Source organism: Eubalaena glacialis, chromosome 6 (genome assembly GCF_028564815.1).
Source record: "Eubalaena glacialis isolate mEubGla1 chromosome 6, mEubGla1.1.hap2.+ XY, whole genome shotgun sequence".
Classification (NCBI taxonomy): Eukaryota; Metazoa; Chordata; class Mammalia; order Artiodactyla; family Balaenidae; genus Eubalaena; species Eubalaena glacialis.
Window position 1 is genome coordinate 119209588 of NC_083721.1, and position 15302 is coordinate 119224889.

The 15302-nt window shown below is 37.3% G+C and overlaps 1 protein-coding gene across 1 annotated transcript in view; it reads right to left on the minus strand.

The window, feature by feature from the left end:
* RNF13 (ring finger protein 13) overlaps window positions 1–4457 on the minus strand; it is a 155684-nt gene extending 151227 nt beyond the window's left edge. The window contains exon 1 of the mRNA XM_061194563.1: window positions 4347–4457. The gene's annotated coding sequence lies outside the window, so the exon portion shown is untranslated. The remainder of the gene's footprint in view (window positions 1–4346) is intronic.
* Window positions 4458–15302: the final 10845 nt, after the last annotated feature.

Here is a 15302-nt window from a genome sequence, read left to right on the forward strand (position 1 = left end):
TAACGTTTCCAACAATGGTGTGACAGATGACAGAATATGTAAACCTTCCTTGTCCTAATGCTTGTGCCTAATGTCCAATTTTTTATTTGATTGGTCAGTTACTCGGAACTTGCATTACAGGAAACTAAAAACAGTTCGGAGATGGATAAATTACTATACTGCTAATTTAACATCATGCCCTATCCAACTGCACCAAACTATAGAAAATCTGCCAAGAAAGGAAACCACAGGCCCTTCTCCTACTTAGACCTGAGCCCTTTTTCAAGTATAAAGGGGCTCTAGATGTTTCTCTTGCTTACAACACACCAGAACTGGTATTAGCATCATCATCATTTTACAGAATGAGGAAACAAGCCAGAGAATGGGTGGTACAAGGATTCAGTCATAGAATCTCTATTCTTCCCACCACACTATGCAGCCTTCTCCTTTCATCCTTTGAGGTTCTTCTCCCACAGTCTCAGCTATAAGTAAAATACAATCTATCTAGGTCGCCTCTTCATTGCTGCCCCATAACAAGCACACAGACTCTCTGATTTTAAAGGTTATCCTATTAATCAATTCAGGGTAACAAAGGGGATGACACAAATAAAAAATCTGGAGGCGTTCCAACAATTCAACATTCAACATGTGTGTTTAAATGTCTGGTACTGTATAAAAATCACAGCGTCTTTCCAAGTTCTTAATGTGAGAATCCCTAGGCTCCAATTTACTGGCTCTCTTTTGAAATAATAAATGGGAGGTTTGCTAGGTTTCCAAAATTTTCCCTCCCCACTACCTTATTCCTGTCCTCCCAGGAATATGTTACAGGGAAAAATACTGGATATAACCCTATCAAGTAAGAAATCTGCATTTCTGAGGACTTTCTGGAGTCACATCCTTCCTGTGAAACTTTGACCCACAGAGGGATGATTGCTTTAGACCATTTCCTCACCATGTGAGCAATTGGTCTCTTACCTTTTTATGGAATACACAGAGCTCTCAGCTTCCATCTTACATTTCCAAACATCTGAACAAACCCTCTGCTCCAAAACCAAAGACTGTATCATAAATCCTTCTCCTAAATCCCCTTCCACCAACATCTGTTCTTCATCATAATATCCTCCCCAAAATAAGGCCCATACTTATGTCGGTTCGCAATGTCAATGTTAACATTTCTCAATTCTATACCCTTTACAACAATCCCACCGTCATTCCTTCCTGCCTCAACCAACCTCAACTGTAATTAAACTCCACGACATTCCTACCTCCAGGCTTCCACTCCTTCACTGGACTTAGTTCCAGATTAATATCTATAAGGAGGGATTCTTCTCAAGTAAGAATCACGTACAAAATTCTTAACCTGGTTCCTTTAAGTATTCCCGTAATCTGTATCCATCTACCCTTACCAGCCTGTTCCTTAAACATACTACCTTGGCAAATGTCCTCTGCTTTCCTATTTCTATACCTTTGCTTCGGCAGTGTCCTGAGGTTAAAATCTTCTCCCATCCTCCTCTAGTTGCTAACAAATTTTTCAAATGGCCACATCCTCGGTATGAAAGGAAAAAGGCTGAGGCATATGATTTATTGAACACATATTCTGTCTAGGGCTTTACAAATTATCCTTATCCCCACAAAAATATAATGGCTTAATACTATATTTTTGAGGAAGGAGTTGAGGAAACCAAGGGCCAAAGGAGCTTACCCAAGGTCATCCACATCAGCAAGTAAAGAATCCAAAATAACCCCACAGTATTCTGTATTTTTAAATAAAACATGATACAAGACAGGCTTTATAGTCAAGATGCCTAGGTTCAAATTCCAGTTGCTCCACTAACCACCTGTGTGAACTCAAAAAGTTATGTATTTTCGATGCCTTCATTTCCCCATCTATAAAAAGAGGATTACAAGACAATATTAAGTGCCTAGAATTGTTTGGCCTATAGTAAACAATCAATGTTAGTTATTATGACTATTATTGTTATCTATGACTGTTATTGTTATCTATGTACTATGATATGTAAACTGACAATACCAATTATATGTTCTCATTGTTCCTAAATTAACTTTTGTGTAAAAGGATTATAAAAACTTTGTATTTTTTTATATATGCTTAGTAAATATTTGCAGAATACATGAATTTTTAAACAATGATTATCCACCATGCTCTAATTAAAAAGAAATGTCTATTAATTCTGTTTCCTCTTTTGAGAAAACTAACAATGCTTACTTTCTTCCCTTTTTTATGTCATGTGAAACTACTATGTACAATGCCAGATGGCAGTAATATGTCAAACAGTACAAAATACTATTTTGATCTGAACTCATTTTGACTTCTGCTAAATATTCCCAGATTTTAAAATGTCCAAAATCATACTTTTTACTTAAACACCAACCGTTTTCAGGTCATACCAACATGAAGTAAGCATACCACGATATTTGACCAAGCCATTTCATTTCATACATCTTTATGGCAAAAACTATAAAACATAAAATGCCTTCCTATCCAATTTAGTTCGAAGAGATAAATCTATCATACCCTTAGTCCTGCCCTTACTTAGCTAAAATTGTGCCTGAAAAACTTCTGATAAATCTATGTTATTCTGGGATGCAGAAAAATATCAAAGGAAGGGTGCTGAATGCTAATAACAGTTTAGGCCCCTGCAAAATGCGTGAGAGAAATGAGCTTTAAACAAGGATAAATGAGAACTTACTCCAAATCCTTCAATATTAAACCCTGTAAATTAACATTTTTGTCCACATGATTTACTATTACACATGGAGACATGAAGCTGCTGGCTTCAAATAAAGGGAGAGGTAAAAAAATATATTATTAAACCAGTTGTCATTCCTGACACAGAGAGAAATAACTGGGCTCCTAACCAAACATTTCCAAAAATCAACAACAACAAAAACAACTACTACTTTGAGGCTTAATTATGTAACAGACATATTTTATTTCAATTAATTCTTACAATTCTTCCCTTATTTACAGATAATCTCACAGAATTAGTAAGTGGCAGAGCTGAAGGGTGAACCCAGCCTGACTCCCAAATTCAGGATCCAGTGTTTTGCCATAATCCACAATAATATGGTATACATTTACATCTTCCTCTTCACACTCATATATTCTTTTTAAAAACCTGAAACAAAAGCTTCATGAAATAATATTTACTCTTACTCCATAGGATATTCTCTGATATTTTTTTTCTTTCTTTCTTTCTCATGTGAATGCCAATGCACTAAATTGATTCCCAAATCCCCACGGGCCCTGCACGACACTTCTTACCTCCTGTTTAAAGTTCTTTTAAACTGCTACCACAGTCCAGTTTTGCTACTCTGAAGTGGAGCTAATCTCCTCGACCCATTAAAATTTGTCCTTAAATAGATGAAATCCTTGAAAGCCCTTCCTTAAACCTTGAATTGATGTTTCTCTAACTAGAACTCTTTGGCGGCACACCCATCTTAGCTATTTATATTGTATCAAAAACTGCAGATGTTCTCCTTGGAGAACAACAGATCATTGTTGAAAGGAATGCATTAGTTTTCAGAGTTCCTGCTGCATCACTGACAAGAGTTGACAAGTGTGGGGCAGCAACACAGGACCTGAGCAGCTGCCCACGGTGCTGAAACTGAAGATGAAACGATAGTTTTGGAGATATACTATTGCCAGATTAGGACAAAGTAGAGGAATTTACCAAAACGCAGGCAGAGAACACTCAGTGGCTGCCACCAAATACGCGTGAGTGCTTCTGGGATCGCTTGGCTTCGGTGTCGACCCACTCCCTCTCTGGGACAGAGTTCTTTTATCGGTGCGGGTCAACTCAATAAGGGAGAGCTTCCAGCTTTAAGGGGGCAGAGACGCGGTATCTGTCCCTAAGAGAGTCACGTCCCACCTTCTATCTAGCTTCCGGGGTGGGGGTGGGGGAAGGTTGGAAAGAAAGGAGGCGCCTGCCCTCTTTTTTCCAAAATCTAAAGAGTTCCCCCAACTAAAGTCAAGCGACTTCGCCCGGGGACGCTGCGGCAAGTGCTGGACCAAGAGAAGCCCGCCGAACATCTTCCCAGGTTCCAGCCACCTCAAGAGGGGAATGTAAGAAGCAAAACGAATAACCCAACAACTTCAGATACACACAAACTCATGGGGTGGGAATGCGAGGGGAACTCGGCCCTCCGAGAGCAGGGCTTTTTATATTACCTTTTGCAAAAAAAAACCTAGTTTCTTCCGCGCCCAGCCTGGAGAGGAGCAGCCAAGAGCTCAGCGGCGGAGCCGCCTCGGAGCTCCAGGGCCGGAGAGGGGGTGTGTTCTCTCGGCCAGGCCCCACGGGGAACAACCCGCCGCCCGGCCGCCACGACGCGGGAGAGGCTCTTACCTGGAAGCCTCACCCCGCAACACAAATAGGCTCGCCAGCCGCGTCGCTGCGGGAGAAGTCCCTACCGCGACTTCATGACTGAATCTCCACACCGACCCCCACTGCCTGGAGTCGGAGCACAGACGACAACACCGAGGCGAGGCGGAAGTCCCGCCCCGCGCGCCTCATTGGCCCGCACCCGAAGGTAGAGAAAAGCCATTGGGCCACAGAGCTGCTCGCTAAGGCTCCTTCCCAGTCTCACGCCGGGTCTAGCTGCTTGCTCAGGTCCAGCTCGGAGAGATGCCCAGTCCGAGGAGTCGCGTTCTTGGCCTCGTGACCGGTCCTCTCTGGAAGGGCAGGGCAGGGCAGGGCAGGGTGGGGCGGGCTTCTGGAGCAAGGCTGAAGGATCTGCTTTTGGCGGGGAAAGGGGTATGATGGCTGAGGGGCTTGGCTGTGGAATACTGCCGCCTGCCGTGTGCCCCACAGGAGTGGAGGCCGTGGGGTCAGAAGGGTATCGGACCTAGCGGCCAGAGCTAGCTGGCCTTGCCCGTTCTGGCTGTTGGGCCGAAGCATCCCGAGACCCAGCTGGCGGGCTACCCCTGGGCGGGCCTGGCTTTGGCGTCGTCGCGCCTCTTTCCTGCACCGCACTCACCCGACCCGCAGAAGAGGTGAGGACGAGGCCTCATCCCTTCTGCACCGTGTCCAGGCGGAGATCGAGATGGATGGGGCCAAGGACAACGCCTTAAAGTCCGAGTCGCGTTGTTAGAAGTGCGAGCAGCCCGAGCGCTGAACACTAGTCCCCCGACGCCTGAGTGGGAGCCATGCTGACGTCAGCACTTTGGGCCTGACACGCGCGCGCCATCCCGTAGACTCAGCAAAAGTCAAACCGTGTGATTAAACCCTAGGTCAGCCTTTTAAAACCCTTGCCTTCTTTAATGAACCAAAAAAATCTCGTTCCCTACCGCCTTTCTGATAAGACCTCCGAACCCCAGGTATTCCAATTTCAAACCAAGCTACTTTTAAACTTAAATTACCCGGACTGGAACATCCATACTGATAAACCAGTTACCAACTAGAAATTTTAAAGAGGTAATGTGGCTTACTGCAAAGATTACAAAGAGTTATGAACTAGAATGTCAGGAAACCTAGATTCTGGCCCTGCTTCTGCTTCAAAATAAGGCGCCTTTAAGAGCCCATTATAGGCTTCACATCCTTCAACCTCATCTTCTAGACAAAGGAGGGGCGACAGGAAGCTATCACTTAGAACACCTGTAGAACACCCTTGGCTGTAACTTGTAACCTTGATTGATCTGGGTAGACCTGAGGAATAGGAAGAAGACTCCCTATTGTGTATCTTTTTGTGCCTTTAGAATTTTAAACCTTTTGAATATTACCTACTCAAATAAAATTTAAATACAAAAAAACTTTAAATCAAATTACAATAAGTAAAGGCCATCAAAGGTACTTTCCTATTCTCTGTATCCTTTGACTATATATTCTATATATCCTTAGACTTTCATCAGTTGTAAAGACAGTCAATAATACAGTCCTGCCTTTAAGAAAGTCATAAGTAAAAGTCAGAATTGGGAATATTACTATGAAGGCTAGTGTAAGCATAGTTAGAATATCTCTATAAGCATTTCTTCATTAAATTATCTCAAATTGGCTTTATATTAAATCAGAGATTTCTTGCATGACATTGAAAAAAGTAAAAAATAACATCCGCATTTTACAGGTTAAAAAAAAAAGTTTTGTTCATTCCTTAAATAAAGACATGTTGAGTACAGAACATTTTAATCTGACTTTATTCTGCTCTTCAGATCACAATAGGTATAGTTCTTTCAGTTACAAACAAGGTAATGTGTTATTTGTACTGCATTTAGGCAGAAGAATTGTGCTACACCCTGCAGAAGCATTTATTCTCCCCACTGTGATGAATGAAGTCAAACTGAAAGAAAACAGATTGGGAAAATGTACTAATTTTCTTTAAGTAGGTTAGAAAGTAAGGTTGATAGACATCTTAATTATGGTTTTCAAGAGCATGAAGGGTTAATATGGCACATGATACTAATAGCCACTAATTATCTCCTTGGAAAGACAAAAGAAAATTAGGACTTTGTGTCTGACAGTTTTTTATTTTTTATATCCTCCTAAAAGTACAAATAGCATATAAAATTGTAGAATTTCCTACCTCCAATATATTGTAAGACAGCAACAACAACTAAAAAGACAAGACACCCAATTACCTAATTGTCTAAAATGGTTTAGAGTAGTTTTCCCTGAATAATGAAAAGAATGCAGGCAGTTTCTTTAATCACTGAGATCAACTAGAGACATTAAAATTACTCTAGGCATTATTATATTTAGAATCAGAAAAAAGTAATTTTAGACTCAGATAAAAAGATACTTTCATTTTGAAAAGAAAAACATAAAATTATTACTGTGATAAAAGAAGGAATAGAATCCATAAAGAATCCATAGAAATCCATATATGTATGGAATACACACATTTGAAAAAGTACTAAACAGAACTTCTAAAAATTGTCTCAGGGAATTTTTGGCTGAAGATTAGAAAGTCTCCCATTTCTTTACCAAATTCTAAGCTAATGAATAAATTCATCTTGTAAGAAAATAAGTGAAAAGTTCAGAACACACAAAAAAAGATATCAAAAGGATTTTTCAACAAAGTTTAAGGAATTGAGAAAGGTCAGACCAAAAAAACAAAAAAAAAAAGTTCTGTTTAAGTCTAAATGCCTTAAAAATGACCTGGTCATTGTTTCCCTTGAGATGAGTTGCTTCCTGGTCTTATATATAAAATGACTGACATATGATTTCAACTTTTCCTTTTTTATTTGGTTCACTGAGAAGCAGTCTTACTCTATTTGCTGACAAAGTTATTACAAAATAAGCTGCAAAAATTCAGATGACATAATGTAATATAAAGATGTAAGAACTCAGGAATGTGGATCAAGACAGTCATTTTGGGAAACAATTTGGCATTATCTGAAAAGGCTGGAAAATAACATTTTCTATGACATAGCAATTCCAATCCAGGAATATACTCTAAAGAAACAAAAAATAAATTTATAACCAGGTACATTGTAGTGAAATTTAAAGAAGATCAAAGAAAAACAGAAGTTCTTAAATAAACAAAGAAAAATAAAATACAAAGGAATGGCAGCTGACTTCTCAATAGCCACAAAAGAAACTAGGAGTCAATGAAATAGCTTCAAATACTAAAATAAAATAATTGCAATTGTCAACCTAGAATTTGTGCCAAGTTAAGCTATCATTTAAAAGTGAAGGCAAAATGAAGACATTTTCAGAGGAAAAACAGCATTTATTCCTAAGACACTTTTATTGAAAGAACGATGTTTCTTCATTTAAAGGATGTCTTCAACAAGTTGAAAATTGAACCCAGGAATAAGGGGTGAGATGCAAGAAAGTATGGAGAGCAAAGAAGTTGAATATAATTTTCAAACAAGTAGATGTAAAAAGGGGAATGAAGAAAACATAATTATTCAATAGAAAACAGGGGAGTAGGGGTGGGAAAGGAGCAAATAAAGGTTTTGTAAATGGCAAATACAAAATGAGATAGAGGAAATCATCAATAATCTCTAAAAGAGGTAAATGGGGTAAACTTGCCAATTAAAAGATTGTCCGTTGTATTCTTTTTAACAAGACATAATATAACAACTTAAAGGATACCAAAAAGTGGTAGTAAAATGAGGGGGAAAGATATGCAAAGGGAATAACAACCAAAAGAAAGCTAGTGTAGCTGTATTACTATCAAGGGGGGAAAAAAAACAGACCTAAAGTCAAAAGCATTGTTAATCAGGATAAATAGAACTATAAAAGAATGATAAGTGGAAAAATTTGCAAAGAAGTTATAACCAGCTTGAACCAGTATGCATCTAGAAACATAGCCTCAAAATATTTAAAGCAAGAATTGACTAGCTTACAAAGAAAAGTTGGCAAATCACAATCAAAGTAGAATTTTATACACCATTTTAAGTACCTAATAAATCCAGCAGACAAAACATTAGTAAGAATATAGAATATTTAGACAACACATAAAACATGTAGAGAACCCTGTAAATATTCTTTTCAAGCACACATGGAATCTTTCCCAAAATAGCAGCATATTATGCTGTAATGCAAATCTCAACAAATGTAAAAGAATACATGGCATACAGCCCATGTTATACGACCAAAATATAATATTAGGTATCAACTATTGATAGAGTATTTTTTAAAATTCTAAGGAAATACTATGAACAACTTTAAAAAATATGAAAAAAATACCCCCCCAAAATAGCAAATAAACAATTTCCTAGGAAAAAAGTTTTAATTTACCTAAACACCCGAGAAGATATAAGAAACCTAAGCAGGCTAGGGAAATTGAAATAGCACTCAAAAAATATCTACAACCCTTCCCTCAAAAAATCAACTCCAGAACGTTTTAAAGATAAGTTCACCATACCTTCAAGGAATAGATAATAAAATTTTTACAAACCATTTCATAGAATAAAAAGTGAAAACTATTCAACTAATTCCATGAGGGCAGTATGCTCTTGATACTAAAGCTGAACAAAGACAATACAGGTAAGAAAAATCATAGGCCAATCTCACTTTGAATGAATATGCAAAAATCCCAAATAAAACACTGGTAAACTAAAACTAGCAAAGCTTTAAAAAACAAACAAAAAAAACTATGACCAAACAATGCTGAATTTAAGATAACATTATAAAATTTATTAATATGATTCACCATATTTAAACTAAAAGCTTATCTTAATATATGTAGAAAAATCATTTGAGAATTAAAGGAGGGACCTATATTATACATATTGTCAAAGAAACCTTTCTGAAAAGCTGACATAAGTTGAGGCTTAAAGAAGAAGGCTTCCTGGGTTGTAAGCCACAGGAACCAACTCTAGTCAATTTAGGTTAAAAAAGGCAATTTACTTGAAGAATATGACGATACTCCCAGCATTAAAAGGATGCCAGTAGTACAGTCTTGTAAAGATCAATAATCGGTGGCTCTAATTGTCCCACAGAATCAGTATTCTCATCCTGGCAGCACTACCCTGGCCATTGTCATCACTCTGCTCACAGCTCAAGTTCCAGGGAGGGAGTCTTCCACTGGCTTATCTTCTGACACATGTTCATCCCTTGATGCCTTAATTAACTGTTTCATCAGATCACACACCAAAGGAGAGAAGTAAGGAAATCAGGATGATGTCATCAAAAGAAGATAGAATAAATGCTAGTAAGGGCACGCAGAATGAATTGAACAGCATGTTCAAAGGCCCTGAGACCGTAACAAGCCTAGCATAATTGAGGATAAGGAAACCAGTGGGGCTGGAATGTAGTTAGGTAAGGGAAGGGTGGTAAGAGATGAGGTTTAATTGGGCATTACTATCCAAGGTGTGGTCCTTGACTAGCCAGACCAGCCTCATCTGGGAGCTTGTTAGAAATCTCTATTCTCAGCCCAGGCAGAGAAATCAGATTTTCTGGGAGTCAGGCCTAGGAGTCTGCATTTTAACTCCAAGTGATTCTTAAAAATGCATAAGTTTGAGAATCACAGATATAGAGGTTTGTAGAGCATAGTAAAGGTTCCAGTTCTTTTGCTGTTGTTTTGCTTGTTTGTTTGTTTGTTTGTGGCCACACCACATGGCTTGTGGGATCCTAGTTCCCCAACCAGGGATTGAACCCAGGCCCACGGCAGTGAAAGCGCCGAGTCCTAAACACTGGACAGCCAGAGAATTCCCAAAAGGTTCTAGTTCTAGCCTAAGGGCAATTAGGAATTTCAAGCTGGGAATGACATTATCTAATTTGCACTTTAAGAGAACCATCCTGCAATTATGTAGGAAATAGACTGAAGAAAGACATAAGTGAAAACAAGAAAGCCAGTCAGGAGATTGTTGCAATAATCCAAGAAGAAAATAATGGCCAGGACCAAAGCCATGGCAGTAGGGATGGAAAGAAATGGTCAGAATGAAGATATATTTTGGAGTTCAAATAATGAGGATTTGATGATGGATGTGAAGGATGAGGGAAGAAGAAAGAACAATGACTGCCACATTTCTGGTTTGAGCAGCTGGGTGACTGGTGGTATCATTTATGACGCAGAGAAAACTGGGTGATGAAGAAAGAGAAAAATTTGGAGAGGAAAAAGCACAAGTTCATTTTTGTATATGTTATGATTGAGATATCTAAATGGAGATGTCCAGGAGGCATCTGGATATAAAGAGGAGTGGTTATAACACGAGATATAAATTTAGGAATCTTTATTGTAAAAGTAGCATTAAATACACAGGAATGTATGAGATCACTTACAAGCAGCCTCCTTTGTAGTATTTTAATTAAACAACTAAACTAATATTTAGAGCTAGCATTTAGCATAAATCAAGCAGGTGGCCATCTACATATTATGTTCTGAGGAATCCTTAGCTCCTGCCCCCCAGTTTTTTCCATATGGAACCCTTACAATGGTATCTTAAATTCCCACACTAATTATTTTCCTTAGATTCAAAAAGAAGGGCAGATATTAGAGATTTAATTGTCAGCCACTGACACCTCATATTTCATAAATTCTCCCCTCCCCTGCCACTCTCTTGCAAATTGCAAGATCAAATACATTTTTCAGGCAGAGAAGGAAACCCTACAGAACGGAAAATACAGCAGAAAAGATGAGAACCCAGAAGATCTGAGAGGGCACTGTCCTCATCTGTGGGGCTTGAATGAAAATGTAAAAGTTTTCTCCACAATTTAGACACAATACAGGAGAAATAACAACAGCATGTGCTAGCAGAAGGGAAGAGACAAGCATGATACGTTTGATTTTACTAAATGGGGCAGCGGTTAAAGTTAGAATTTAATTTAAAAGATCCGTATTCATATAAAACTTTCCAATCAACACAATGGTACTTAAACAGTACTTTAATTAGCCTACTGTTTGTTCTGTTTCAGTTAAGTTGACAATAAGCTGTGTTTTATAACTGCTATTTCCCCCACTATTGCTTGTTTTCCTAATTGTAGATTTCTTTTCTGTTCACTGCGTGTTATTTCCTGTTTCATGCATGAATTTATTCCAGCCATCAATCACACAATTTCACTTCCTTGAAAAAGGCTTCGCATCTGGTGATGAGCTCTATAGTCTGGAAATTCTCCCGGCTTCCGACCTGATTATGGTAAAGTCTTATCTATCTTGGCAATTTAATGAAATGCCTCTGCCACTTGTTTGTTCATTTCCAAAAATAAAGATGTGGGGAAACTGCTGAATTACACTTGCATGTGTTCAGATGATAAAATTAAAGCACTAGGTTTGTCAGATAGTAATAATAACCAGTTAATGGAAAAAAAGACAGACATTGTATGAGAATTGCTAGAATTGATTGCTATTTTTAGACTTTCCCATTTTTACTTACAGTCTTCCTTCTCTGTCTTACCTCTCTGCTACTTCATAATTTTACTTTTTATCATTGATCTCTTTATATTCAGTGCTAAGTAAAATGTTTAATTAGGCACACTTTACTCTCAAACCTTTCCAATCTTTCCTTTCAACATTGTTATTTCCCATATCAGACTCTCTATCCCCAGGAGACCAGTGCTCTCAAAATATTCCCAGACTTTTCCTTGGTCCCCCTGCTCTCCTCATTACTAATAATATCAACAGCAGTAGCAGCAAGTACTAAGCTCTTTTATACATTATTTTATTAATCTTCATGACAACCTTAGGTCCTACTATAGTGTTTATTTTTACAGATCAGGAAACTATGGTTCCAAGAAATTAAATAACTCATCCAAACTCACGCAGCTGGTGGGAAATGAAATAGACCTCTTGGGCTCTGGAATTGCGATTTGAATGCAAGTCCATCCATATGCAGAGCCTGAGCTTTGAACCGAGATGACAAACAATGAGTAGCCAGTATAACGAAAGAGAGGGCTCAAGTTGGAGCCAAATGACTCTCTCCTGTGTTATCTGGGGCAAGTAATGCAACCTCTTGTTCCTAGATTTCACCACATTCTATCTATGCCTGGTTGTCCTGCCTGAATTGTACCCTTTATCTGAGCCTACCCTTCGCTCTCCAACACCTAAAATTTACCTGTCTTAGATCTCCAAAGCTCTGCTTCCAGCTAACTGTCATTTAGAAAACTTTTAAGTAAATGAATACAGGAGTATTAGCCATGTAAAAGATACATGTTTTATAGAGTAGCTTTCAAAACCACAAAACCTTAAATGAAAATGAAATTTTAGATACTGAAATGAATGAGTGAAAAACTTGGTGGTCAAGAGAAGTCTTCCTAGTATCCCTCAACTATGACATCATGTAGACCAGTGCTTCTTAAACTATTATACATAGGAACACCTGGGCATTTGTTAGAATGTAGATTCTGATTCAGTAGGCTGCGATGGAGCCTGAGACTCTATAGTTCCAGCAAGTGCCCAGGTGATACCGATGCTGCTGATCACCAGACCAAACTTCTAAATCATCCATTCCTTTTAGAGTTAAGTCCATCTTCTTTAGTCTTTGATTCTGTTCCTATTTTTCTTTGCTAAATAGCAAATATGGGAAACTGTAAGATCTGATTTTTAGTTTCCTCTTTGTTTGACCCAAGAGGATATCCCTTACTGTTTTGCAAGCTCTGCACTTATGAAGATGTATTATATTTAACAAATATCTCTAGGTGTTTTAGGATTGCCCAAACCTGCATAATGGTTTTTCCAGTTAAAATAAAAATAGTAATAAATTACTTTCTTAAAAAAACTAAAACTGTACTTTAAAAGAATCAGGAATAATATAAGGACAGAAAGAATATTGAGAATTAAGAACTCTACTTCCTTTTTTCAAACTTGTTTTTATTCTCAAAAGGCTGGCCTATTGCAACATAAGGTCCAACCTGGCACTGCAGACAAATGCTTTCTACGAAAGCCTTTTCCAGTTAACAACAGCTACTCAAAAGTGGTAGCAGTACAGTAAATTATCATACCTATTCATAGTCAAAACAAAGACTACTAGTTCTTAAACTTTTCAGGGGTTGAGAAATGTGAAACAAGCTTTGTGGTCAAAATAAGCTTGCATCTTTTTTTGATAAAAAAATTATTTTTTAATAAACATGACTTTAAAAACTCATGAATTTTAAATTGAAGGTAGCTCATTTTACTTTTATTAATTTACAAACGAAAAATGCTTATTGGTATCAGTCATATCAAAATAGATTGTTTTATTTATATCTTTTATCATATTCAAGAAAATTAAGGAATGCAAGATTGAAATCACTGTTTTGTAAGACTATTTTTAATGAAATTTTAAATAATAATTTTCTTTTGATTTTCTTTGTATTTAATTGGGAGGCCACTGAATCAAAATATGTTTTTCTTTATAATTACTTTTTAAAAAATCTCCATATAGTTTCTAGTTCCTTGCCATTTAAAGTATAGTCCAGGGAGTCTGTTAGAACTGAAAATCTCAGGCCCACTTTAGAACTACTCAGTGAGAATCCATATATTAAGAGGATTATCAGGTGACTCAAATACACATTTATGCTTTCTTAGATGAAAAGATTGGAACTCAGTGACAAATTTTAAAAGTAACAATCATAAAAGCATAATTGTATATTAAAAAAAGATGCTATACATTTTTCTCAACACATCAGCATTGAGCATTTTCAACCCAAAGCAGATACTCCTAAGGTAAAAATTATTGTAAAGGGCCACCAATCACTCAGCATTCCTTTACAATACTATTTGCCATGTGACATTAAATTCTATTTCTTGTTATTTTGTATATATCATATAACATGTATGACATGTATCAATATATCATAAATCAAAATATATATTTTAAAGTCAATTCAAATATGTAATTATTTCAGAGCTTTAAAAGGAAACTAAAGTAAAGGGTTAAACTGTAATAGGGAGACTACCATAACTTTAAGTACAGAAATAAGAATGAAATCACTAATTTCATCTTTGAAATATATGAGAGATCAGAGGACTAAAATATATTCGTCACTGATTGTGACATAGTTGTTTCTTTTTTACCCTAGTCCTCATCTTGTAACATTACTGTTCTCTTTCTCTTTCTCCCTTGGTATGTGTCATCTTTCTATTTACTTGTTTTCCCTGCATATAACCTAATTCTTTCCTACCATTATTACTAGCAAGCAATTCCTTTCCTATTTCTCTACATTTATTTTGTCTTATTTATTTTTACATGCTATCCTTACTATCTGATCATTCTCTTTAAACAAGCTTATTTATTTGTTGCTCCACCCTCAACACATGCACACATTCACACTAGACTGAAAGCTTCATGTCTTGTTCACTGCAATGGTCCAGCACAGAACAGTGCCTGGCACATGGTAGGGCTTCAGTGTATATGTACTGAATGAATAAAATTAATAAACAGTATATCTTCATTTCAGATCAAATGTCTTTTCACTTTCATATCATTTATTTTGTTTGTGCTGCTTTTCACACTTCATCTTATAGTACAGTTTCTGGCCCAGGTATTTCGGACAACTACCATCTTCCTTACTCCTGGCAAATCCCTTAAGGTCACATTCATCATCAAATCTTCCAAAGACCTAGCATATCCCATTGCATGTACAAGGTACCCAGTAGGCTAACTAAATTAATTTTAAATTCCTAGAAAATAAAAAAGCGAAAAACAAAAAGGGCCTCTAGATGCTAAAGCAAGCTGTTCCTAGATTTCAACTAAGAGTATTTTTAAGTCTAATTCTTATCATTTCAAGCTTTCCCTACATTCCTAAGCGGGTTTTCAAGGCTGCTTATCATTTCACTGTTACAAGGCAATTTTTAATGATATCAATCTACAATAACCTATGTTGTTTATTCAATCACTGCAAGGCACTGAGCTATGCCACTGGGTATTCAAAGGTGATTAAGACACTGTCCCTCCATCAAAAAGCTCCTAGTCAAATGGGGAAGGCTGACACTGACATAAT